The following is a 12,778-nucleotide window of genomic DNA, read 5'->3' as shown; positions in this document are numbered from 1 at the left end:
TGTCATTGTATATACTGTATCAATATCCAACGATCTTAATTATAATAAGTTCATATTAAATCCTGATATCTAGTAGGGAAAATCTTCACACTCTCTGTTCTTTGTCTTTAGAAATGTCCTGGCTATCTTTGGCCTTTTATTTTTCCACATACATTTTAGAATAGTCTTAATAAGTTCTATGGAAAACTCTGTTGAGATATTGATTGAAATTGCATGGAATATATAAATCAATTTGGGGAAGATTGACATCTTTATAATAATATGCGTTCCTATTTATAAGTGTGCTATTTCTCCATCTATGTAGGTCTTCTTTAATATATCTTAATAAAGACATTATTTTCCCTTAGAAGTCTTGAATATCTTCTCTTTAATTACATTTCCTAGTTGTTTGCTGTTGGAGTAGAAAAATGCACCTAACTGACTTTTGTATATTAATCTTTTTTTTTTAATTTATTTTTTCCCCAAAGCCCCAGTAGATAGTTGTATGTCATAGTTGCACATCCTTCTAGTTGCTGTATGTGGGACGTGGCCTCAGCGTGGCTGGAGAAGCAGTGCGTCGGTGCGCGCCCGGGATGCGCACCCGGGGCCTCCAGCAGCAGTGTGCACGCACTTAACCTCTAAGCCACGGGGCCGGCCCTGTATATTAATCTTATATCCTTCCATTTTGTTAAACTCTCCTATTGTTTCTAATAATTTGTGTATAGATTCTTTTGAGTTTTCTATGTAAATGATTTATTATCTACAAATAATGAGAGCTTTATTTCCTTTTTTCCAATCATTATGCCTCTAATTTATTTTTCTTATATTATTACATTGGCTAAGACCTCACATACAATGCTGAATAGAAGTGATGATAGTGGGCATCCTGTCTCATTTCTGAGTTTAAAGGGAATACTTTTCAAGCATCTTCTTTTAGAATCATGTTTACTCTAGTTTTTCTTTCTTTTTAAATAAATGTACTTTATCAGATTTAAGAGGTTTCTTTCTACTTCTAATTTACTAAGAGTTTTTAAAAAAATAATGTATGGGTATTGAATTTTATCAAATACTTTTTATGCATCTATTGAGTGTTTATATGGACTTCTGTCTCATAATCTTTTAATATGGTAAATTACATTTGTGGATTTTTCTAATCATCCTTTCATTCCTGGGATAACTCTACCTTGGTCTTTCTGTCTTATCTTTTTTATACATGTTGGATTTGGTTTGATAATATTTTGTTTAGAATTTTTACATCTATATTTATGTAATTGTCCTTTCTCATAATCTTTGTCTGGCTTTAGCATCAGGATTATGTTGGCCCTGTAGAGTGAGTGTGACAGTCTGTATTAAATTGAGTTGATCTGTTCCTTGAAAGTTTGGTAGAACTCTTCTTAAAATCTTTAGACCTGGTGTTTCCTTTATGAAAAGATTTTCAACCACTGATTAATTTTTTACAATAGTTATAGCAACCATTCAAACTTTTCATTTCTTCTTGAGTCGAATATGATTAGTTATATTTTTCTGAAAATAAAAATATTTTTGTCCAAGTTCTAAAAATTGTTGGCATATAGTTGTTCATCATAATCTCTTATCCTTTTAATCTGTATTTTCTCTGTAGTTATGTCTCTATTTTCAGTCATAATATTTGTGTGTTATCTTTTCTCTTGAGCAATATTGCTAGAAATTTGTCTATTTTATTTGTTCTTTTTCAAAGAGCCAATGTTCACTTTTTGGTCAACTCTGTTGAATCTTTGTTTTCTGTTTTATTGCTTTCTGGTTGTATTGTCTTTTTCTCTCTATTCTCTTGTTCTTTCTCTAACTTCTTAATGTGAACACTTAGCTCAGTAATTTTAAGGCCTTCCTCTATTCTAAGTATTTAAACACCTTGAAGCAAAGATTTGCTGTACCCCACATAGTGTGAGATACACTGTTTTCATGTTGTTCTATTCTAGTTATTTTAAATTTCCACGATGACCTCTTTTACCCATGTATTATTTAGCAGTTGTTTTAAAGTTTCCAAATATGTATAGATTTTTTCTTACCTTTTTGTAATTAACTTCTTTCTCATCTAAAGTTTTGCTCAGAGATTACAGTCTAGATAATACCTATGCATTGACAAATGTGTTGAGGTTTACTTGATCAATTTTTGTTAATGTTTCATGTGTGATTGAAAAAAAAGAAATTGTTTTCTCTCACTGTTGGATGCACAAATCTCTCTCTAGTCTGTTAATTGTGTTGTTCAGATCTTCTATATCTTTGCTGAATTTTTTTCTGCTTAGCCTATGAATACTCAAGAGAGATGTGTTGAAATCTCCCACTTTGATGATACACTCAAGAATTTCTCCCTGCATCTTATAGGGAGATATATTACAAAAAAAATAAATTTTTGCTTTATATACTTTATTAGATGCCTACAAGTTTAACCTTGCTATAACTTCTTGGAGAACTATGTCATTTATTATAATACAGTGACTTTCTCCATCTCTAATAAGGCTTTGTCTTAAAGACCAATTTATCTACTATTAATATGATTACATTACCTTTCTTTAGTTTATATTTGCCTGATATGTCTTTTTCCATCTCCTTTTAGCTTCAACAATTGTGTGTCCTTGTATTTTTAGGTGCATTTTATATAAATAGTGTATAACTGGATTTTTAAAAATCCAGTATGTCCCCTTTTATCTTTAAAAGGAGTTTTAAAATTATTTTAATTATTAATATAATTGGAAATGTTCCTACCAACTTAATTTATTATTTAAATTTTTGTTTCTTTTTATTTTTTTAAAAATTGATATCTATTGGCCGGCCTGGTGGTGTATCGGTTAACTTCACACACTCCACTTCGGAGGCCCGGGGTTCTCAGGTTCGAATCCCGGGTGCGCACCAACGCACCACTTGTCAGGCCATGCTGTGGCGGCGTCCCATATAAAGTAGAGGAAGATGGGCATAGATGTTAGCCCAGGGCCAGTCTTCCTCAGCAAAAAGAGGAGGATTGGCAATGGATGTTAGCTCAGGGCTAATCTTCCTCACAAAAAAAAAAAATTGATATCTATATCTCCCTCCTGATAAGACAATAGTCCCATCATGTTGATATTATGAGTATGTTTACCCTTTAGTTTCATCTTAAATTCTTTTTAAGGCAAGTTTGATCACTTTTAATTCTTATATTGCTTGTAGCATCTGCTAGATTTGTCTCTCCTACTGATTATATACTTTATTTAAACGTATTTCTAGTGTGGATCTTTCTGTGGCAAACCTTCTCAGGTCCTGGTATACTTGATGATATTTTTTATCATGTCCTTATATTTATTTATTTATTTATTTTAATAATTTTATTTATTTATTTTTCCCCCAAAGCCCCAGTAGATAGCTGTATGTCATAGCTGCACATCCTTCTAGTTGCTGTATGTGGGAAGCGGCCTCAGCACCGCCGGAGGAGAAGCAGTGCGTCGGTGTGCGCTGGGGATCCGAACCCGGGCTGCCAGTAGCGGAGTGCGCGCACTTAACTGCTAAGCCACAGGGCCAGCCCAATCATGTCCTTATATTTAAATGAAAGTTTGGCTGGATGTGAAATGTTAGGTTTCTAGATTCTTTTCCTTCAATCGTTTGAAAGGAAGGCTCCATTGCCTTCTTGCATCGAGCACTGCTGTTGAAGTGTTGATGTAAATCTGGTCTTTGTTCTTTTGATAAAATCTGTTCTTTTTCTTTTAAACTTTAAAGTTTCACCGGCTGGCCCCGTGGCTTAGTGGTTAAGTGTGCACGCTCTGCTACTGGCAGCCTGGGTTTGGATTCCGGGTGCGCACCGACACACCGCTTCTCCAGCCATGCTGAGGCCGCTTCCCACATACAGCAACTAGAAGGATGTGCAACTACGACATACAACTATCTACTAGGGCTTTGGGGAAAAAAAAAAGGAGGAGGATTGGCAGTGGATGTTAGCTCAGAGCCGGTCTTCCTCAGCAAAAAGAGGAGGATTAGCATGAATGTTAGCTCAGGGCTGATCTTCCTCACAAAAAAAAAAATAATAATAATAAAAAAAATAAAGTTTCCTTTGTCTTTGACATTCCTAAATTTAGCTATTATTTCTCTAGGTGTGGGTTTTCCTTGTCACTCTCCCTTGGCCCTCGTGACCCATTTCAATCTGCAATCTTTCATCTTAGTTTAATCCTGGTGAATTTGTCTCCATTATTTTCTCAGTTATTTCCTCCTCTCCAATTTTTTTCCTCTTTCTAGAGTTTCATCTGTTTTTCCTGTTTAACTATGTTTTCTGTCAGCGGTACTTTTTTGTGGTAGGCAGGATAGCGTCCTCCCAAACACATCCACATTTTTATCCCTGGGACCTGTGAATATGTTAAATTACATGGCAGAGGGGAATTAAGGTTGCGGATGGAATTCAGGTTGCTGATCAGCTGACCTGAAAGTAGGGAGAGTATCCTGAATTATCCAGTTGGGGCCGATGTCATAACGAGGGCCCTTGAATGTGGAAGAGGGAAGCACAGGGTTGTGTCACAGTGATGAGATGTGAGAAAGACTCGAGTGTGCTGGCTGTGCAGATGGGGGAAAGGGCTGTGAGCCCAGGCACCTGGGCAGCCTCTCGAAGCTGGAAAAGGCAAGAAAATGGGTTCTCTCCTAGAGCGTCCAGAAGAGAATGCAGCTCTGCCCACATCTTGATTTTAGCCCAGTGAGACCCATTTTGGACTTTTATGTTCCAGAACTGTAAGATAATAAATTTGTGTTGTTTTAAGCCACTAAGTTTGTGGTGATTTGTGATAGCAGCAGTAGGAAACGAATATACTTTTTAAAACCAAATACATTTAAAAAATTGTTTTTCTTGTTTTTCTCCTACCATTTGTGAGATCGATCACATTTTTTGTGTGCTGTTTTTTTTCTCACTGATGGTTTGCAAACTCTATATCCTATTTCCGTTATTCTGGTGGTTACCCTTAATGTTTTCACCTTTTCTCAATGTTTTATGTGCACTTAGTGCAAGAGTCCAATCACTGTATGTGTCTTGTTATGAAAAATAGCCGTCTCCTCCACCCCCCGCATTTCCTCTTCCCCAGCAGAAACCACTTTCAATCCTTTAGCTGGTTCTTCTCATGCTTATTTCTTCATCTCTGAGTAATACGCATGCACTGCTACTTCTTGATTTTTCACTTTTAATCATCATCTGTCGACTTTCCACTGGAGAGGATGAAGATCGAACTCTCACTCTCAGTACACACACACACACACACACACACACACACACACACACACACTTTCCCAATCTTCCCAAGCTGGTAGGATGTAGGAGAATGAATGAACAAAATTCGGTATGGTCACACAATGGAGTATCATACAGCTGTGAAAATGAATGAACTGTAGCTCCAGGCAACCACAGGCATGAATCTGGACAGTATAATGATGAGTGAAAAAGCATGTCTCAGACAGCCACACAGTGATACTCTTTATAAGACTCTACACCAAGTAAAACAAAACAATACATTGTTCAGGCACCCATATAGGTGACAAAACTATTTTAAAAAGCAAAGGAATGATAAACACAAAATTCAGGATGGTAGTAACCTCAGGATGGGAAGAGCAAGGAGCCCATAGAGAATTATTGGCTAGTTGGATGATGGGCTTATGGGAGTTCATTATATAAATAAATGCATACACAAGCAAATCAAAGTAAGTAAAACGAGAGAACATGCATAGGCTACACAATGTAGTGTGTTCTTACCTATATAAAAGTGTTCACAGCAGTACTGTGCATCATGGCAAAAATTCTGGAAAATTGTATCAAATTAAGTTGTTTTGTAAATAATTTCCTCTCCTCCGTTTTCTCTGTTTTCTTTTTCTGGACTAATTATTTGACCATTGTACCTCCTGGATTGATCCTCTATTTTCTATTATCTCTTCTATTTCCTATCTCTTTGTCTCTTGCTGTTTTCTGGGAGATTTCCTCCACTTTAACATCTAACTCTTCATTTCTGCTGCTATGTTTTTAATTTCCAAAAGCTCACTTTTTATTCCCTGAATGTTCCCTTTCTATGGTATCCTTTCTTTCTTTTTTTTTTAAAATTTTTTAAATTTTTATTTATCTATGGTATCCTTTCTTTGCAGTATATCTGCTTCCAAACTATGCTCTAGGATTCAACTTTCTTGGGTCCGCTGCATCATGTACCACTTGTCCATCTATCTCTTGTCTTGCTGTTTTCCTCTCTACCGTTCTCCACTTCCTTGTGGGTATATGCCTCTCAAAAAATATTGTGCTATAATTTTTACTGTTTTTTTTTTTTTTTTTTTTTTTTTTGTGAGGAGATCAGCCCTGTGCTAACATCCACCAATCCTCCTCTTTTTTTTTTTTTTTTTTTTTTTTGCTGAGGAAGACGGCCCTGGGCTAACATCCGTGCTCATCTTCCTCCACTTTATATGGGACGCCGCCACAGCATGGCTTGCCAAGCGGTGCGTCGGTGCACGCCCGGGATCCGAACCAGCGAACCCCGGGCCGCCGCAGCGGAGCGCGCGCACTTAACCGCCTGCGCCACCGGGCCGGCCCAATTTTTACTGTTTTTTTAGGAAGTTTTCTACCCTTAAAATTTTAATACAAATATTTAGAGCTGTATTTATATGTCAGTTCTAGAGTTTAATCAGAATTTGTATTATACCTTCAAATAAGGCAAATCTTTTACCCTTTTCTTCCCTCCCTATTTCTCCCCCTCTTCCCACCTCTCACGTTGAAATAATCAGAGATTCTCATTCCAGAGTTTTCTTTTAATCAACACCTCCTTGGATTTATCACAAAATTGTACTGGCTTTTTTGCCCATCTCTACTTCTTATGTCCCACATTTTCCTCTTGGATTCTGCATTAATTATCTATCACTGCGCAACAAATTACCACATACTTAGTGGTTTAAAACAACATACGTGTATTATCTCACAGTTTCTATGGGTCAAGAATCCAAGCAAGGCTTCGCTGGGTCCTCTGCTTCAGAATCTCTCATGAGGCTGCAGTCAAGGTGTTGGCCCAGGCTGGGGTCTCATCTGAAAGTCTGACTGGGGAAGGATCCAGGAGTTAGTTTCTTTTGGCTGTTGGACTAAGGGCCTCAGTTCCTAACCAGATGTTGGATGGAGGCCTCCTTTGGGTCCTTGCCATGTGGGTCTCTCCGCTGAGCAGCTCAACATGTCAGCTGGATTCCTTGAGCAAACAAAGGAGAAAATCTGCTAGCAAAACAGAAGGCAGACTACTTTGCTGGGTTCTTTTGGTTGGAAACAAGTCAGAGGTCCGACCCACGCTCAATAGGAGAAGGTTACACAAGAGAGTGAGCTGCAGGAGGTGGGTGTCAGGCAGGACCATCTTAGTGTCTGCCTGCCACAGATTCCTGTTTTTTCTTGTTGGAGTACCTGCTCTAACCATTCTTTCCTATGTGGTTCTTGGGTAGTAAAATGTCTTAGATCTCAAAGGCCTAAAGTAGATTTGTTTTGTCTCCCCACTTGACTGGTGATATAGACAGGGGTAGAATTCTAGGCTCATAATTTTTTCCCTCACAACTTTGCTGTTATCTTCTTCTATCCAGTGTTGCCAAAAGAAAAGTTGATGTCAATCTAATTGTTTGTCCCTTTTTGGTTGATCTGTTTTTCCTCTCTTAAGGATTTCTCTTTTATCCTCAGTATTGTGAATTGTCAGCACACTGTCTCTAGGTGTAGATCATTTTTTTCTCCCTTCTTGGTTGGTGTTTCTTTCTGCTCTGTGGTTTGCATTTCAACTGTATCCATTCTGCTTTGTGGTTTTTTTTAAATTAACAACTGATTGTCAATTAGCCAAAGTCTCAAATTAATTATTATTTTTGAATGTAAACTTCTCTTTTATCTATCTGAGGGTATTATCTATAATTAAAGTCTTATTGTTTCTTCTGCTTGTTGGGTTTGGTACCTGTGTTTCAAGGTGTTGTTAATCTTCGAGTATTTTTTGGATGTGTGCTTGTCTTCATGTTTGAGTATTTCTGTTAGCTTTCACAGAAGACTCTGGCAATGAGCTACTGATAGGTATTCTTTTCTTGCTTCCTAACAGAACCCTGATTGTGTTTGGGCAGTCATGTGCCCAGCCAACGCAGGTGACAAATCATGATTGTACTAAATCAATTGTTGCAATTCGAATACCTCTCTTTCCCAGCCTCCCGTGCAGCCAGGGCTGGCATGTGACACAGTTTTAGCCAATGAGATACAGCTGGGAACCTACGGAGAAATTTCTGGGAAATCTTTTACTTTATTAAAAAAGGGCACTTTTTTGAGGACAATTCAATGATACTGGCTCTTTCGCTTTCTTCTTTCCTTTGTCATAGATGTGATGTCTGGAATGCAGCAGCCGTTGTGGGACCATGAGGCAGCTATGCCCCAAGGATGGTGACGTGGAAAGGTGGGAAATCTGTTTTCTGGAGAGCTACAATGAGTCAGAGGCATCACACCTGAAGCCACCTCTACAGAACTCATGACAATGTCTTTTTTGCTTGAGCCACTATTAGTCAGATTTGTTACTACTTGTGTAAAACATTCCTGTCAAATATGGCTAGTGTGTGAACATTGTAACTGTTTGCTACATCCTGAGTCCGCTGATTATGGTGAAGGAATGGAACACTCTGCTGGGTGGGGTGAACCAGCAGCTTATGTCTTTGGCCAGGGAACCTTTGTCTTGCTCCTAAGTGTCAGTGGCCTTCCAGGGCACTGCCCTGCTTTTTGAGCTCAAGCGCCCGCCTTACTCCCCCTGACTGCAGGCAGATGCCTCTGCTGCCCTCCTCTTGGCACAGCCAGGGGAGGAAAGCGGAGAGCAAGTCTCCTGTTCCTACTGTGATGCCTCGACCAGCCACCTTCCAGTGGCCCCAGAGCTTCCTTCCGTTTCTCATATCTACTGTTTCCGAGCTTAGAGCCCCTTGGCTGCTTGACTTCTATAGCAGTCTTGTCTTGCATGTGGTTTATGCTGTGGTTTCCTCCTCAGTCTAGTCTCGTTCTCCTGTCTTTCAAGTGTTCCTGATCATTTCTGGTCTACTGAGAACACTCCTTGTTTTCCAGTGATGCCAGTGTGTGTGTGTGCACGTGTGTGCAAACATCTGTCTACCTCACATCTGATCTAATAACTATGGTTTATATTCATGAAAAGAATAGTCAGCCTTATTTTTAAGTATCTAAATGCTCTTCTAGGGATCTATCTGAAAAAACAGCAGAATTGTGGTCAAAGTTTTATATTCAAAGATTTCCTTTCCAGCATTATTTATGTGATAGGATTAATATCTCAGAAAGTATTGTGGGAGATCAAGATTTGGCCACCCTGAAATATATCTCTTTACCTTGATTGTTTTCTCTGAGGGACATTTGACCTCCCCCACTAACTGCCTAAAGAATTTGACATGGTGGCTCCTTCCTGGAACAGATCTTCTATCATGATGGCTGTAAAGATAATGTAGGATAGAGGTTATAATAGGAAAGGCACCAAGCCTCTTTTATCAAAAACTTTGTCTCTCCCTGACCACATTATCTATAGATGACCCTGAGAAGAATTGTCCTCCTGCCCTCTGAAGTCCCAGGCCACTACCCACCCCCAACACGCTCCTCGCCTTTAGCTGCAATACTTAAGCAAGCAGCTTAGACAGAGGGGCGAGTTGCTCATTTCTGAGTTTCTCCCATGTATACATGTTATTAAACTTGGTATTACTTTCTCCTGCTAACCTGTCTTGTTAATTATTTGGCCAGCCATAAGAACCTTAAGGAAGAGGGCGGAGGGAGATTCTCCCTCTGCCCCCGAAAGTATCAAAGGGTCTTTTCAAGTATGTGACTTTCTTTCTGTTTAGCTTGAAGCGTCTACCTGCCTAGAAGTGGAAAAGGAGGCATGGGAAGGAGAAGGGGAAATACTAAGATTTACTATAATTGATCATTTCTAAGACTTACATTTCTTTGACATTGGAGTTGCTCTACAATCAATGTTGGCTGACAGTGGCTGCTGGCTAGGCGACAGTCATGATGTAGTTGTCCTTGTCTACACATAGCAAACTTGGTCTGAAGACCTTCTATTAACGTCTTCTATAAGGCTTTTAAAAGGCTGGGGCGGGGGGCGCGGCATAAAGACTTGCAGGATGGGTGTCAGCAATTAGGAAGAAAATCCCAGAGGCAGTGACAGATCTCTTCATCTCTGGGTTAAGAGCTCCTGTGTCAACAACACTCTCAGTGCACAGACAGCAATACTGTGGGGAAAGACGCAATCAGCACCAACTCTGAGTTGAAAACGGATTCAGAAGCATCATTCTCTGCATCAGTCTCTTCTGTAAAGAAGTTTTAGGAATACTTTCCAATTTATTTTGCTTCTATTTTCCTTTTTACCTATGCAAAAGAGTGATATATGATAAAAATGTATGTCTAAATAAGTCTAAAAAGAGCTTTTTCAATAAGTATAAACCAAAATTCTAAATGATAAGAAAGCATTGTTTGTAACTTAATTTGCAGCTCATTTTTCTTTCTTGGGAGTACCTAAAATAACAGTGCATCTTACAACTGCTGTCATTCATTTCAGTGAAATGCAAAATTGTAGAAAGTGTGGAGAGAGAAAAAGGAATTAATATCCAGCTTCTGACATTCAAAATAGAATTATGCAGCAAGACATTAGCCTTGCAAAACGGGTGTTTGGCTTAAGAGAAATTCTTCTAAATTCTTTCCTTTTGGTCCGAGGCACACACGCAACCCCCTCCTTTAAGCATTTCAACAGCCAAGCCCAGAAGACCCTCAGCCTGTGGGGTCCTCCCTAAGTGGAGGAGATAATCCTTCCAGCCCTGGAAGGCAGGTCACGAGGCTCGCTGTCCTACACTGGAGGGACGTGGGACAGAGCAGGGTGAAACCCGCCTGTCTCAGGCCCTGGGGAAAGTGGGAAGATGAAAGCAAAGGAGGAGAGAAAGAAGAGAGCAAGTCACGCAGGCTGAGACTTGAGTCAGATCAGTCCGGAACTCTGTGACACCCATGGCAGGGGGGGCTCCACCTCTCTTCCTGCTTGGAGCTCCAGGAGAAGGCTGCCTCATGGAAAGCCCCGTAACTACCTGAGGCGCGGTCACATCAATTAGGGCGCAGTTTGACAGGTGGGGAGCCCTGCAGTTCTGGCTCCCCCAGCCTCTGTCGTGCCCCCATGGGTGGGTGGGATCCTGACCTAGCTGAGAGTGGGCTGTGAAGTTGCCAGAGGGCATCGCTGTGACACAACATCACTCTGGATTCGGAAGGTACCTGAGTGAACCCCTGGCCAAAGACCCCAAGTGTCCCTCCCACCCCTGCCCCTGGGATCCCAGCAGCCACACTGCTTCCGCTTATACTGTCTTCCTCAGACACCATGTGGACAGTAGGGGAAGACTGACCATTTGCCTTGTAGAGATGGAGTCTTGCATATAAAGATTATTAGAGAGGACTAAGATTTTAAAAGTAATTTTTTTTCCCCACACTAGCTACATTTTTTCTTCATACCCGCAGTATAGTTGCATTGCATTTTGAGACCCTGCTACATTTATAAAAACAAAAGCTTGGAAATGACTTAAATGTGCTGCAATGGGAGAATGGTTTAACAAATTACACATGCATAAAATATAATTTTACAGTTATTAAAATTATGTTATGGACTATTTTAATTATACAATAAGTGGAAATCAGGAAAAAGGTGTGTATATATTGTAAGATCTTAGCTATATATCAAAACTAGAATGGAAGAAATTCACAAAAATGTTAACAACAGTTATTTTGAATGGACAAGTATGGGTGATTTTAATGCTTTATAAGTCTCTGTATTTTCCAGATTTTCGACAATGAGTATGTAGATCTGAAAAAATAATAAATAATAAATTTTTAAAACCAAATCTTATATAGCGAATGTCACAAATGGATTTGTGAAGCCCTTCGCTCTTCTCAAATCAACATAACCCAACTGCGGCAGGTCGTGGGCCACTCGGTGGAGGGACAGAGTACAGGAAATGATCGCTTTTCCCTGTTCCCCAAAATCCAGTCCAAGTATGATGGTTTGCAGGGAAGAGTTGACAGGATATCTCTATAACACTAGCCCTCAAAGCAGAAATACAGCAGTAGAGTCTCTCCAAGATCGGTCTCAAACGTTACCATTTAACACCATCTGTTTCTTTATGGACACGTCATGAGTAATTTTCCATTCAGATTGGCATCCGTACAGACAGCTCTGGGAGGACCCCCAATTCTGGCATTCTAATTCTCAGAGGTAATTTACTTCTCCATAGGCACCTAAGACAAATAAAGATTTAAATACAATCCAAATGTGACTGATCAGGCAGAATGGTGTCCAGCAGTCAGAGCTGAGGAGTGTGGCTGGAGACCCCTGAAGTGAAGCTCGTGGAAATCACACTGGCCTCTCCCACCTCTGCTCTGTCAAAGGGTTTCCCTATGGTCAGCATGACAACATTTACACCTTTGAATGTGAGGCATTTATCTTCTAAGACTCAGTGTCTTACAGATAGCATCGAGGATAAGAACACCTAACACCACGTCAGGGGGTCAGGAGTCTCAGGCACCTCTGACACTGCAGCTGCCCCTGGGCAGACCTGTGCCCAGTGTGGAGGCTTCTAGTCCAGGGAAGTTTTATTCTGTTCCTAGAAACAGAGAAGTTTCAGGTGCTCTGGGCAAACCAACCATACCAGGGTGAGGAGCAGTGGACAATTAATTGAAAGAGGACACTCTTTAATATTCTGGAACGTGAATCTGGCAATAAATGGGAATCCCCTTAGGGAAACTTTGCTTCAAACAGTCGGTGAGAGTTACTGTCAC

Source organism: Diceros bicornis, chromosome 5, assembly GCF_020826845.1.
Source record: "Diceros bicornis minor isolate mBicDic1 chromosome 5, mDicBic1.mat.cur, whole genome shotgun sequence".
NCBI lineage: Eukaryota > Metazoa > Chordata > Mammalia > Perissodactyla > Rhinocerotidae > Diceros > Diceros bicornis.
Note: the sequence above shows the minus strand (reverse complement) of the source record.